This window comes from Odocoileus virginianus, chromosome 31 (genome assembly GCF_023699985.2).
Source record: "Odocoileus virginianus isolate 20LAN1187 ecotype Illinois chromosome 31, Ovbor_1.2, whole genome shotgun sequence".
Classification (NCBI taxonomy): Eukaryota; Metazoa; Chordata; class Mammalia; order Artiodactyla; family Cervidae; genus Odocoileus; species Odocoileus virginianus.
In genome coordinates, this window is record NC_069704.1 from 4,160,967 (window position 1) to 4,176,765 (window position 15,799).

The 15,799-nt window shown below is 38.8% G+C and overlaps 1 long non-coding RNA gene across 1 annotated transcript; it reads right to left on the reverse strand.

Moving 5' to 3' along the window:
• Window positions 1–4,482: 4,482 nt before the first annotated feature.
• Window positions 4,483–14,759, reverse strand: LOC139032347 (uncharacterized). The gene is made up of 2 exons (XR_011484850.1): window positions 14,601–14,759; window positions 4,483–5,578 (listed from the first exon to the last, which is right to left on the reverse strand). It is a non-coding gene; the product is annotated as an uncharacterized lncRNA (long non-coding RNA).
• Window positions 14,760–15,799: the final 1,040 nt, after the last annotated feature.

Genomic DNA, 15,799 nt, shown 5'->3' on the forward strand with positions numbered 1-15,799 from the left:
TCAGAAAACAAATGTTTGCCCTGACATGGAGAGAAGCCTTTCTGATATAATAAGTTGTCTTTGGTAATAGCTCTCTTTCTAGTACAGATTCCCTATCTAAATTCTTTTAGGCAGTTAAGGGGGTGGGGGCGGTGAAAAGAAAAATTTCTTAAGGCATCTGCTTCTTAAAAATAGCCAGCTCCAAACAATTCTCACACCAAGGATACATTTTGGGGTGGCAAATTTTGCTCTCCTACATTGAGACCAGTGCACGTTTTGTGACAAGGCAGATCCCAAAAAAGAAAGGTCACTCATGCTTCCAAACAATTATTAGAACCCTCACTCTGCTTCCGTGTGAGCAGTAAGTGAGGAGGTGGACATGGTCTGAAGCTTGTTTCTGCTTAGTGGATGTCTGTCTGTCTGGAATCAGTGAGTAGGGGAAAGAAACTGTCTTGAAGGTTGCAGCAAGTAAGTGATGCAGCCAAGGCTGGAATTCCCAGTGGTCCTGGTGCCCAGGATACATTCTCCTGACCCCATTCTACACTGACTCCAATGTAAACCTTGTGCTTTTGAATGTTGACTTCCAGCTCTCAGGGTCTCAATGGTGTAGGGTATGGCAGATGTTTAAAATGCAAAAAGCCCTACATAACCTTCATTGAACTTAATTAACCCCACCTATTTAAGAAAAGCAACTCCCGTCCCTTCAGACCCAGGACTATTTCCCAAAGCCTGATGTTTAAGATAAGCATAAGCCTTTAATTGTGCTCAAATTGCTCCCTATCATATCAGGATGCAGCCAGATACTCAGATCTGGCTATGTCAACCACTTTCTAAACCTTTTTCATCTCTCTCCCCTTTTATGGACTTAAAAAAAAAAAAAAAAGACTGTTCTGAGACTTGACAGGTCTGTGTCTTAGTTTTATTCCTTCAGTTGTTCATTAAATGAACCTCATTAGCCATTGGTTGTGTCTCAGTTGCTACGTTATTTTTCTGGGGATATCACAACTAAGTATTTGCCTCAAAGAGTTTACCCTCAGTTTTAGAAAGTGGGGCATGTTCACAAATAATGCAAATATGGATCCTAAGAACAAGAGAAGCATTTGCAGGTTAAAGTCAGGTATAGATGAGGGAGTAGTCCACTTCTGGGTCAATCTGGAGGAGGAAATGGCAACCCAGTCCAGTATTCTTACTGGAAAATTCCATGGACAGAGGTGCCTGGCAGGATACAGTCCATAGGGCTGCAAAGAGTCGGACACGACTGTGCGACTGTCTGGGGGAGTGTGTAATTTCCTCAGTTCTGTCTCACCGCAGCAAAAATTTGAAACGGTGGACCAGTGTTACAGCTCGGTTACAGCTCAGTTTTATTTGGCAAGCAAAGGAAAATACATTCTGGAGGTGTGAGGGCGGGCTGACCCAAAAGAGGAGGGTGGCTCAATTTTGGCTCCTCTTTTTAAATGTTTTACCCCTTCCCCCTGAGCCTGCCCTATGTAAACTGGGCTAGCCAGGAGGGCTGTTTGTTTCACCTGAGGTTCTCAGACCTTCCTTTGTTCTATTTTTGTGGGCTTTTTCCTTTCTTTGTCTTTTAGCCACTGCTATTTTGGACTCCTTGTTCCTATTCTAACTACCTAACACAACTAACACTTTCATCCTTATTTGCAGGCAAAAGCATATACTCTGGTTCTTCCTTCCCACTCACTCCTCCTTTTTTCCCCAGCCTTCATCTGCTCCTTTTCTGCTTGGCTCCCCACTATCCCTAACATCCACTCCAGATTTGGTGTCTAGATCCCTCACCAACTCTGATGGTTGGAACCAGACACTCCACTAAAGACCAGTCTGATGCTCAATCTGTACCAAATCAGAGTGTCACCCAGACGTGGGCAGGGCCTGCCCTGTGGCTTGCTTGAGCGTCTTTTGCTGCAAGACTTTTGCTAACAAAACCCAAGTTGTACCTCCAGAGACCCTGAGCCTGAGGGGCACTTTCTATGGCAAGCCTGTGCCCTGGAATTGCTTAGACAAGCTGAAACACAACCCACTCACCTCCTGGCTGCAGGGCAAGATTTAAAGCCTTAATGGTGTCTCATTGATTTTTTAAGGTACACTCAAAGTTGGCGCTCTGCCCTTGCATATTTAAATTGTTACTGTTTTGTTCTAGCATCCGAAGTGATTTTATCAGGGGGAACACATGTTTGAAGAAGCTGAATTGAACACAGGCAAATCTCATTAATTCAGACTCCACTAATTCAGGCTGGACGGAAACATAACTTTGTGTTACATAGAAGTAAAAAGATTTTCTAAATAAATGAATGGTGGGAATAAGACTTCAGGGGGACTAGAAGGTTTCACTTGTTTAAAAGGCAGTGTTCCCAAACTCCTTCAGCGATTCCAAAAGGGCCATCAGCATATAAACAATTTCCTTTTGTGTTTGTTCATTAAAGCTAAAGACTTTTTCTTCAAAGGATAATTTACTATTTGGCAAATGTTTCCTTTAGTTGGTTCTTCTGTGGAGCTGGGCAGTAATACAGCTAAACAGCTTTTCAAATATTTCTTCACTCACTCCCCTCCATAGTGCTAAATATATTATAGACATATTGTACCTAAACATAAATATATGTGTGTGTACATTAAAAATACAATAGAAACATCTTAAAATAAAGTGGCATATTTATGGTTGGTAGGATTAAAGGTGATTTTAATTTTCTACTTCATATTTGTAAGTATTTTCTGTAATGAACTCATTTTTATCATCAACATCAAAATGTTAAAAATATCATTAGCATTTTATAATATTTAACAGCTCTTTTTCCCCAAATGGTTTATTTGGAATAAACTGGGGTCATATCTTGTATTTATAGATGAAAAGGCTTGGTGGGCAGAACAAGAAGCTCACTTAACCACAAGGCCAAAATGTACCTTTTGCCACCTTTGTTGGAGGCAACTGGGTCCTGAAATCAGCTTAGACTATGAATCAGCAACCATCTATTACTCTGTGGCCAGGGTGAGGATGAGTGGATGCTGGCATTGTGTGTGTCCAGAAGCTCACAGGTGTCATGGTCAAACAGATGCAGCTCACACAGCAGAGGAGACGGCCTTGTAAGCCAAAACAAGTGCTTAACTATCTCCTATAACGTTCCGCCAACTACTTCTGGTTACATTACAAGCATTGCAGCTGTATTGAATATTTCATTTGTGCCAGGTAATTTTCCATGCATTTTCCAGATAGAATTTACTTTTTTTTTTTTTTTTTGCTACAGATAATCACAGATGGATGCTCAGGGATATCAAATAAGTTGCCCAGGTTCCCACAGCTGATACGTGATACAGGTAATATTCAAGCCCAGTCAACCAACACAAATCTGCCCTGAATACCATGTGGTACTGTCTGCCACAAGCCGAAAAGCCAGACTGCATTCTGATTATCTCAAATATCTTTCCAGGCAGTGCAGTAGGTACTCGGAAGGGACTTAGTGCTTGTCGGTTATTCCTGAATTTCAGTGTTTAATTCCTGAGATAAGCACGGGTGTGGATTGACCAGATAACTCTGTTTGAGGCTGATACATATTTTTAGACTCGGAGAAAGTACATCATATAGAAAGACCACTGAGCTGAGAGGATCAGACAGTTTGAATTTTGAGCCCTGCTTCTGCTATTAATTAAATGTACAGTCTTGAGTTTTGTGGTTAATCTCCCTAAACCTCAATTTTCTATAAAATGGTCAAAATTTTTTTTTTCTTTTTAACAATGCCTCAGAAAGTTTTCTTTTTAGTTCCATAATTTCTTAATAGCATTTCATCTTTGGATTAAGTGCACCTCATAGGTGGTCCAAAAGGTAAAGAACCTGCCTGCCAATGCAGGACATGTAAGAGATGCGGGTTTGGTCCCTAGGTGGGCAAGACCCTTTGGAGGAGGGCATGGCAACCCACTGAAGTATTCTTGCCTGGAGAATCCCATGGACAGAGGAGCCTATTGGGCTACAGTCCATGAGATACCAAAGACCTAGACATGACTGAAGTGACTTATCATATGTCTGAAGATACAGTGCAGAATTCTCTGCTAGATGGTGCTGAGAAGCTTTTAGCAGCCTCCCTCAGTATCCCCTGGGGATTGGTTACAGAACGTGCTGCTAAAATCCCCAAATCAACAGATGTTCAAGGCTCATTTTTGGCCCTCTGTATCCACAGTTCCACGTCTCTGGATAGAACCAACCCCAGATTATGTATGAGCTGTGCTTAGTCGCCACTAATCTAAGTGTCCAACTCTTTGCGACCCTATGGACTGTAGCCTGCCAGGCTCTTCTGTCCATAGAGATTCTCCAGGCAAGAATAATGGAGTGGGTTGCCATGCCCTCCTCCAGGGGATCTTCCCAACCCAGGGATCAAACCCAAGTAACCAGCATTGCAGGTGGATTCTTTACCGTCTGAGCCACTAGCGAAGCCTGATTATGTATAGTGCTGTGTTTATGGGAAAATTCATATATTAAGTGGACTTATGCAGTTCAAGCCCATGTTGTTTGAATAAACTTTATTTAATATGGATTTCAGGAGGTCTTTCAGAAAGAGTGCCCTTCTTAACAAACAACCCTTTTCAAGTCCAGTCTAAAATCAGGCAGGTTTTTATAATTTGTCTTTCCCTGCCCTTTCTAAAGCTCCAATTTCAGCACAAATATTTTAATATTGATGCAATAATGCCTTGATGGACAACCACTTAGGAAGGTTGCCCTAATTGAAATAGTTAAAAAAAATCTCAGTATCATAACACACAATTCTATGTATCTCATATCTTAATCCAGTCTGGATTGGGTAGTTCTTGAGACAGTTACTCGACAATGCACACTCCTTTCTTCTTGTAATATTTCTTTCTTAATGCTGTGACATCTGGGGATATCTGGGAAAGGAAAGAGGGGGGCTGTTACTGAAGATTTTAGGAGCCAGGCCTGGATAGGCCATGCATCCCATTAACCCATGTTATATGGCCTAGACTGTTGTTTCATGTCCACTTGTAACTGTTGCTTCTTGACCTCATATAGATTTCTGAGGAGACTGGTAAGGTGGTCTGATATTCCCATCTCTTTAAGAATTTCCCACAGTTTGTTGTGATCCACACAGTCAAAGGCTTTGGCACAGTCAATAAAGCAGAAGTAGATGTTTTTCTGGAACTCTCGTGCTTTTTGATGATCCAGTGGATGTTGGCAATTTGATCTCTGGTTCCTCTGCCTTTTCTAAATCCAGCTTGAACATCTGGAATTTCATGGTTCACATACTATTTAAGCCTGGCTTGGAGAATTTTGAGCATTACTTTGCTAGCATGTTAGATGAGTGCAATTGTGCAATAGTTTGAACATTCTTTGGCATTGCCTTTCTTTGGGATTGGAAAGAAAACTGACCTTTTCCAGTCCTGTGGCTACTGGTTCCAAATTGGGAAAGGAGTATGTCAAAGATGTATATTGTCACCCTGATTATTTAACTTATATGCAGAGTACATCATGCGAAATGCTGGGCTGGATGAAGCACAAGCTGGAATCAAGATTGCCAGGAGAAATATCAATAATCTCAGATATGCAGATGATACCACCCTAATAGCAGAAAGTGAAGAACTGAAGAGCCTGTTGATTAAAGTGAAAGAGGAGAGTGAAAAAGACAGTTTAAAACCAAACATTCAGAAAATTAAGATCATGGCATCCAGTCCCATCACTTCATGGAAAATAGATGGGGAAACAATGAAAACAGTGAGAGATTTTATTTTGGGGGGCTCCAGAATCACTGCAGATGGTGACTACAGCCATGAAATTAAAAGACACTTGCTCCTTGGAAGAAAAGTTATGACCAACGTAGACAGCATATTAAAAAGCAGAGATGTTACTTTGCCAACAATGGTCCGTCTAGTCAAGGTTATGGTTTTTCCAGTAGTCATGTATGGATGTGAGTGTTGGACTATAAAGAAAGCTGAGTGCTGAAGAATTGAATTGTGGTATCGGAGAAGACTCTTGGGAGTCCCTTGAACTGCAAGGAGATTAAATCAGTCAATCCTAAAGGAAATCAGCCCTGAATATTCATTGGAAGGACTGAAGCTGAAACTCCAATATTTTTGCCACCTGATGTGAAGAGCTGTCTCATCTGAAAAGACCTTGATGCTGTGAAAGATTGAGGGCAGTAGGAGAAGGGGACATCAGAGGATGAGATGTTTGGATGGCATCACTGACTCAATGGACATGAGTCTGAGCAGGCTCTGGGAGTTGGTGATGGACAGGGATGCCTGGCGTGCTACAGTCCATGGGGTCGCAAAGAGTCAGACACAACTGAGGGACTGAACTGAACTGAACTGAACTGGCCCAGAATGAGTCATGTGGTTTCAAGCCTACTCCAAGTCTCACTGTGTGCTCAGGAAAAGGAAATGGAAACTGTGGATATTGTGGCTTCTTTTCTGTAAAGCAGGGCTGAAATGGAGCCTTTGTACATCAGTATGCCCAGAGTCTATCCTTATTTTGTGGCATTATCAGAATTATTGACCTACACACTCATGGGAAACAACATTATCAACCAGAGTACAGTGTATTTGTGTAGTTTCTTTGTCTTTTGTCTTACAAGCTCTATTGGCATTTCCCTCCCCACTACCACCTTCATTGATGCTGTTTCATGCATTTGTAATACACAAAGTCACAGCTACAGTGTACATTCCTTTCTCCTAAATTATTTTTTTAATTTGCATGTATTAAGTTTTGCTCTTTGTGCTATAGAGTTCCATTGATTTGACTAATACATAATGTCATGTATTCACCAGTACAGTATAGTATGGAATAGACTCATCTTTATAACAATCCCCTTTGCTTCACCTATTCATTCCACCCTCTTCCACTCTCCTCCTAGCAACTTAACCAGTCTTATTGTCTCTATAGTTTTACCATTTCCTGAAGGCATATAATTGAAATCATGCAGTATGTAGCTTCCTAAGACTGGATTTTTTAGCTAGCAGTATGTGCTTAATGTTAATTCATGTCTTTGATGACTTACTTGCTTATTTCTTTTAATGATCCCATTTTATGGGTGTATCATAATTTGTTTATCTATTCACCTATTAAAGAGCATTTGAAATGTTCCCAGTTTTTGTTGATTATAATATGGCTGCATAAACAGTCACATGCAGATTTTAGATGGACATAAATCTTTGAATCAGTTGAGAATAAAAACCTGCAGGCACAAACGGTGGATTGCCTGGTCAGACTATATCTGGCTTTGTAAGAAAATTGCCCAAGTATATTCCAAAGTGGCTTTGCTGTTTGCTTTCATAGCAGCAACAAACGCGAGTTCCTGTTGCTCTGTGTTTTTTACCAGTATTGGTATTGTCAGCTTATGTATTGGTCACTCTAATTGGTGTGTTAGTGTTTATGTTGTTTAGTTGCTAAGTCATGTCCCACTCTTTTGCCACCCATGGACTGTAGCTTCCCAGTCTTCTCAGTCCACAGGATTTCCCAAGCAAAAATACCAGATTGAGTTGCCATTTCCTTCTCCAGGGGACATTCCTGACCCAGGGATCGAACCTGCGTCTCTGGAATGGTAGGCGGATTCTTTAGCGGTGACCCACTTGGGAGCCTGATGTGTCAGTTATTGTTTAGTTGCTAAGTTGGGTCCAACTCTTTTTTTGCAACCCCACGGACTGTGGCCCACCAGCCTCCTCTGTCCATGGGATTCCCCAGGCAAGAATACTGGAGTGAGTTGTCATTTTCTTCTCCAGGAGAACTTCCCAACCCCGGGATCCAACCTGCACCCCCTGTCCCTTGCATTGGCAGGCTGGTCCTTTACCACTGAGCACCAGAGAAGCCTGTGTAGCAGTTAAGAATCCTTTTAAAACTCCAGCTATTCTAAAATCACAGTGCAAACAGCCGGGCAATGGCTCAGCAGATCCTTATGGCATAGGGATGGTTTGTTCAGTGCAGGGGGGACAGGGGGTGGCTGGTATGGTGAAATGATGACAAGAGGGGAGATGACTTTCCTCCTGACGACTGGATGAGTTAAGCTGTAAAATCCCTACTCTTTAGAATCTGAGAGATCAACTAGTGAGAACACTGACCTGACTCATCCCTAAGGCACTGCAACCTGACCCTTTGCATGGTCTTTTCTCAACTCATCTCCTGCATAACTTTTTAGAACATAAGGTTTGCTGGTGGATCAACTCTGTGATCTTTTACACATGGTCTAATTAGTTTAATAAAGATAAATATGTCTAAATCATCACCTAGCAAACCATGACTATACAGGGTTTCCAGGGAAGCACAAGAGACTTACACCTGCAGAAACAGAGAATTCGATCACTAGGAGAGGAATGACCCCAGGGAAGAGGACAGACCAAATAATTAGAGAATAAACAAACCATGATAGAAATTAAATCATCATGAGAAGTGGGGGGGGGGGGGGAGGAGAAGTAGGGGGGGAAAGTGGACATCAAAAATAAAGTTATGGGGGATAGGTTTAGAGGAATAATGTAAAATAACATGCAAAAGAATAGAGTAAAAGAGATTGGAAAGAAAAATATAGCTATAAAATATAAGAGAGAGTAAAAATATGGATGATTAATGTACTGAAAAAAAAGAGAACAAATTAGACCAATAAAACCCAATATTTCTTGTAAGGTAATAAAAAATGCTGAATTAAAGAAATACTTACACATACACAGTGAAAAGGTACCACAAATCCTGGAAAGGTTGATATCACAGATAGACATATCAACTCTGAGACATAACCATGTAGGCTGTTTAATTTCAGAGATAAAGAATGACTCCTAACACACTCACAATCCCCTCCAGGGAAGGGAATAAGGAGCAGACGGCCTTTGTTTCTTGTCCAGGCAATGTTCAGTGCTAACAGACAGTGGAGCCACGTGGACAATCAATGTCTACCCTGATCCAAAGGAAAGGAAGTGTGACTCAAGGATCTTCCACCATGCCAAATCAGTGTTCAAGCACAAAGGCAAGTGAAAGCCATTTTTACACATGGTAGAACTCAGACGAAATGTCATCCATAAGCCCTTCTTGGAAAAAAAAAAACAAAACCTGATCATAAAATCCAGTCAACCAAGAAATGAAGCAAAATGAAATGCATAGAAAGGAGGAACTATGAAAGCAAAGTTCTTATGCACTAACTCCATTTTAAGTAGAACTAAGGGTAAGGAATGGTGAGAATAATTGGATTGTTATGCAAAGTGTATCAGCTATAAACCATGAAAATGTATATATATAATTATGAAAAACGAAACTAACAGAAACTGAAAGTAGGGACATAGGAGGTAGAAGGAAGTGAGCGTGTGTCCACATGTGTTAGTGTGATACTATTGTCTTATTTTTCATTGCAGCGGGAAGATTCTATAAATATTACTTACAGTGCTAAATTGAGGAAAACACATTTAGACATAAATGTAAAAAATAGGTGTTTGTTTTGTTGTTGTTTTGGTTAAAGAGCCATCTCACTTATCAAAAGGAAATCAGAACTGCAAAATGAATCAAAGAAGAACATGTCCAAAAGCAGAACAAAGAAAATCTAAAGGGCATAAAAATAAAATCTAAAGTGCGAAAAGCAAAGAGAAACTAAAGAGCCTCTTGATCGAAGTGAAAGAGGAGAGTGAAAAGGTTGGCTTAAAATTCAAAATTCAGAAAACTAAGATCATGGCATCTGGTTCCATCACTTCATGGCATATAGATGGGGAAACAACGGAAACAGTGAGAGACTTTATTTTCTTGTCCTCCAAAATTACTGCAGACAGTGACTGAAGCCATGAAATTTTAAAAAAACTCTTGCTCCTTGGAAGAAAAGCTATGACAGACCAATATAGCATATTAAAATGCAGAGACATTACTCTGCTGACAAAGGTCTGTATAGTTAAAGCTATGGTTTTTCCAGTAGTCATGTATGGATGTGAGAGTTGTATCATAAAGAATGAGCATTGAAGAACTGATGCTTTCAAACTGTGGTGTTGGAGAAGACTCTAGGGAATCTCTTGGACTTTAAGGAGATCAGACCAGTCCATCCTAAAGGAACTCAGTCCTGAATATTCACTGGAAGGGCTGATGCTGAAACTGAAGCTCCAATACTTTGGCCACATGATACAAAGAGCTGACTTATTGAAAAACACCCCGATGCTGGGAAAAATAGAAGGCAGGAGGAGAAAGGGACTACAGAGGACAAGATGGCTGGATGGCATCACTGACTCAATGGACATGAGTTTCAGCAAGCTCCAGGAGAGAGTGAAGGACAGGGAAGCCTGGGGTGCTGCAGTCCACGGGGTCGCAAAGAGCTGGACATGACTGAACAACTGAACAGCAACAAAAACAACATAAAAATACAAAGTTTAAGTAAAGTAATAGAATTAAAATGAAAATCAGACACATTATTTAATTGCAATGGCATAAATCTACAGATATTCAGAGTCCATCATGTTGACTCAGAAGACAACATGGAGTTAGAAGCAATTAAAACAAGTGCCTTCAAAAGATTGTAAAATACTGAATGAAGTCATATTGTTAAAGCAAAAGTAAATCAGAGAGGAAGTTGTAAACAAAAATAAAACTAAAATCAGAGCAAAATAAATAAATAAGAAAAATAAGGGTACTTTCTAATGATACATTAATAGAGATCACATGGCCATGGAATTTAAATAACATTGGTAGATTTTTTTTTTAATTGAACTCTCAGCTTAAGGAAGTCATATCAAGTAGAAGAAAAAAGATTGATATTACCTAAATGACATGACCTATGAGACAAGTATTATTAGTTCTATACCAGAGGATGACAGAGGATGTTATCATTATTATGTAAATATGTAAATTTTGTAAAATACTTAAAACATTTTTTAAAAATTATATAAGATACTATTTACAAGTGTTCATGGAGCATTTACATATCTCAATCTTGCATTTGTTTACTATTAAAGCTTCAATAATTGATCCAATGTAGAAATTGAAAGATCATATGTTCTAATCATAGTAAAATCATAATAAGAGTGTGAGGAAAGACAAAATCAGAAATAGTACCCACCCCACCTTCTTCTTTAAATGACCCCTAAAAAAGAGAGAAAAGTATAGCTAAAATTGCTGAATATCTAGAAATTAACAATAATGAAAGTGCCATAAATTGGGCCTTATGTGATAAAATTATGCTCACAGAAAAATTCATAGCTGTATGCACATTGCTATATAGAAAAGCATGAATATAAATGAATTAATCATCCAGCTAAAAAGTTTAGAAAATGAAAAATTGAATAAAAGGAAGGGAAAAGGAAGGAATTAATAAGTAAAAACCAAAATTAGTGATTCTGAAAACAGAACACAATAAAATTAATGAATAAAATGAAAGGCATTTGCTTCAGGATCAAAAATTAATTATACATTAACTAATATTAAAAAGTGTATGTGTGCTCATGTATGTTGAGGTAGAGGCTGGGTAGGTGACTGGGAAAAGGCACTATCACCACCAAAATGAGAAAATTAGGGTAAAATAGAAAAATGCAGATACATCCTATCTCTGGTTATTGATATAAAAACTCTAAAGTCTTAGCAAATAGAATCCAACTTTACATGATTAATGGATTAATACATTATAACCAGTGGATTTTTTTTTTTACCTTTAAGAAGGAAAGGACTATTCAAGATTAAATATTAAATTAATATTATTTAGTATCTTAAATCAAAGGAAAAAATACATAGGATGCATTTATCTTAATTCTCAAACGGATTAAACAGTAAAATTTATCTATACTTGATGTTTTTGATGCTTAACAAAATATGAAATAGATATAAAGGATTCTTCCTTAAAGAATCTGCCTGCAATGCAGGAGATCCTGGTTTGATTCCTGGGTCAGGAAGATCCACTGGAGAAGGGATAGGCTGCCCATTCCAGTATTCTTGGGTTTTCCTGGTGGCTCAGCTGGTAAAGAATCCACCTGTAATGCGGGACACCTAGGTTCGATCCCTGGGTTGGGAAGATCCCCTGGAGAAGGGAAAGGCTACCCACTTCGGTGTTTTGGCCTAGAACACTTCATGGACTGTATGGTCCATGGGGTTGCAAAGAGTTGGACAAGACTGAACGACTTTCACTTTCACTTTTCACCTTCCTTAACCTTATGTCAAACAAATATAATCACAACCATCCCAACCAATACATGAGTGCAACATGTCACTTGGGAAATTGAAAATATGACTTCAAAATTCCTCTGGAATACAAGCAAAACGACATTGCAAGAACCATTTTGAATAAAGAGAGAAAGTGAGAGGCCCAGCAGCATCATATGTTAAAGTGTATCACCAAGATACAGTATTTGAAACTATGTGTTACTATAGCAAGTATAAATTAGCTCATTATTAGATCATCATAAAAATTCTTCAAGTAGGACCAAATGTACATTGAACAAATGGATTATTACAGATTTTCAAATGCAAGGGAGAAAAATGTTTTATGGAATACATTTTCTTTCACAATGGACTAGTCATTTGGTATGAGCAAAAGAGTAAAAACTAAATTCCAATCTTAGCTTTCACACCTAAATTAATTACAGATTGATAAAAGATTTAAGCTGATGTATGAAACTCTAAACATAAGGACACAAATACAATTTTTAAAAATCTCGGGCTTTCCTGATGGTCCAGTGGTTGAAAATCTGTCTGTCAGTGCAGGGGACACAGGTTTGCTCCCTGATCCAGGAAGATTCCACAAGTCACAGAGCAACGAAGCCCGTGTGCCACGACGGCTGAGACGGAGCTTAGAGCCTGTGCTCCGCAACAAGAGACGCCACGGCAGGGGGATGCCCGCGCCCCTCAGCTAGAGGAAGCCCTTGCACAGAAGTGAAGACCGAGAGCAGCCAAAAAAAAAAAAAAAAAAAACCTTGAAGTCAGAAGGGCTTACTATATTTGACCTAAAACCACAGACTACTAAAATAGAGGTTATTAACTATCCCTATTTAAACATTTCTGTATAATCTTCAGAATCATAACCAAAATTTTGAAAAATGAGAATTTGATATGCAACACATAAGAAAATAGCTAATCCCTGAAATGTATACAGAACTCTCACTAATAAGTAAGAAAAAATAACTATTGCCTGATATGATTCTGGAAAGGACATTAAAAAGCTATTTATAGAAAAATGTACTCATGTATACACACAAATAGCCAGGAAACATGCATGAGAGAAAGATTACCAAAATATCTCCTAATTAATGGAAAGCAAACTAAAATAATTGCATACCATCTTTATTTATCCTTTTGCCAAAGATCAAAGAGTGTTATCAAGTATATAGGGAAATAGACATTCTCAGGTACTCAAATTATGTGAGTACATATACACACACACACACACACACAATTTGGCTACCTCAATTCAAATTAAAAATGTATAGATTCTTGTATCTGCAATTTAACTTCTAAGAATTTATGCTTTGGATGATTTTGGTCACATATGTGTAAGATTTTCTCTGGATATCCCAAAAAGCATGAATCAAATTAATTAATGTATATCCAAGCAGTGGGTTACTTTAAAGCCATTCAAAAGATTGAGGATTTTCTTTATGCACACTTATAGAGGAATTCCTAATCTAGAGTTAGAGAAAAATAACAAAGTCATTATACAGAGCAGTACATAGTATGACCTCATCTGTTTTTGCCAAATTAAATAGAAGATACAAACATGTGCTTGCTTATGGTTTCATCATTTCTGGAAAGATTCACACGCACAAACAGTTCATGGCAGTGTTCTTTGGGGTGTGGAAGTAAAGCTGACTTTTCACGGAAATGTGTTTTTCATTATTGTACCATTTAAACTATTAAGGTTTTTACCATATGCATGGATTTCTTTTATAATAAAAGTTTTAAAAGTGGTAAAATGGTCATTGTTTCCTATGAAAAAGTAAGATTTGAACAATATTATTTATAAAGAATATTTTATAGCCTATGTGAATCAATTATAAATATATTAAATATATTTTGCCTTTAATAAAAGGAGTTAATAGATATTAACTAGTCTAAGATATTAAATGTAAAGTATTACATGGTGGTTAAAAGATTAATCCACACAAGCATGCAGGTATTAGTTGGGGTTCTCGCCCTGTTACTAAAATATGCATGAGCTGTATTTATGCATCCACTCAATAAAGCAACTATGTTCTAGGCAGCCTGCTTGCTTTTCCATGAGCCTCAATTTCACATTAGGATAGGGATAATAATAATAATAGTAGTAGAAGTAATAGTGATAATCACATTAATACCTATCTCATAAAACTATTGTAAGGATTAAATAAGCAAATGACCATAAAGCTCTTAGCACAGTTCCTGACACAGTAATTACTTAAAAATATATTAGCTGTAACAGAAAAGAGTAGAAAAAAATGCCAGCTACCCTGTCACTCTGAGATTACCCATCAAGACATTACAGAAAGACAGAGGTGCAAGGAGATATGAGAGAGAGAGAGAGAGAGAGAGAGAGAAATGAGAAAGAAAGACAAAAGACTCATGTAAAAATATGGATATCTATTTATCTGCTAAACACAAGGTGAGATTCATATTATTTGGAAACCTGCTTTTACTGCTCAACAATACATTGCCAATACCATCCGTATCAATAAGTAGACTTCCATCCCCACAGCCTCACCTTTGCTCAAGCCCCAATATTTTCTTGCCTGAATCTATGCGCCAACCTCCAATTTATCTCCCTGCCTTCATTTTTTCCCATGCTCACATTTCTTAATTTCACACAATTGTTCAAGCATTCCCCTCTGCCCACAGTGTCTGACTCCATCTGGCTCAGTAGGCTTTGCGTGATCAAATCCTTGTATATTTGTGTAACTTTATTTCCCATCACACTGCTCCATGAACCTTACGCTCTTCACGCGTGACCCAGCATAGCAACGAATCCAAGCACGTGCCTTCAGAAGGCAGTACGGGCGAACACAGGCATGGAAGGCACATAAACTTTGGGCCTAGACTGACCTACGTTCTAACCTGTGTTTCAACATCCACCGTGGTGTGGCCATAGGCACTACATTTGAACTTGGTTGCTAATAAAATTTGCTTTTGATGCAACAAACTTTTCTTGTTTAAACATCAGAATAATCACCGAGTTGATGATTAACAGAAAGTACAGTGTTCCCCACATGGTAATAACTGACTAAATATTTTTCCCCTTTAAACAGTTGGAGTCTTTCTCACATCTGGATGTTTTATTTCCACTGTAAGCACCTTAGTTCCCTTGTTAACTTTTACCTGGATTATTACAACAGCCTCCTCATTGGTCTCAAGATCTCCATTTGGTCTCTCTTTCTATCCTTTCTTTCAGTCCTCTGGAAAGATGGTCAGCATTTTCGGTGACCATCTGGTCAGCATTTTTCTGACCAGGTCACTCTGTTGTTCAAAATAACTTTCCGATGAGTGGGGCAGGCTCCCACTTCCCCAGGCTAAGTGCCTATCCCCTGCCAGTATTCCTCCAGCCCTGGGGCATCCCATTTCCCTGTCCTTTCCACGCGTGCCCCGGCACCCCCAGGCCTCTCCCATTGCTAGGTCTGTGCTCACAGTGTGACCTGCTTCCAGGATGCCCTTGCTCTAAATGCTGCCTTTTGAAATTTCACTTCCTCCTTCATGCTCAAATTGCCAATACTTCCTTAAAACTTGCTTTGATGCAATTGGTTTTTACTTTTTAATATTTGCAGTACATTCCTTGGATCTTTCCCACATGTATTACATATATTACATCCTACCTTTTGAAAAAAACTTTTTTTTTCCTCCAGTAGGTTGGAAACTCCTTGTGAATAAGGGCTGTAACATTCATCTTTGTATTTCTATCACCTGGAACCA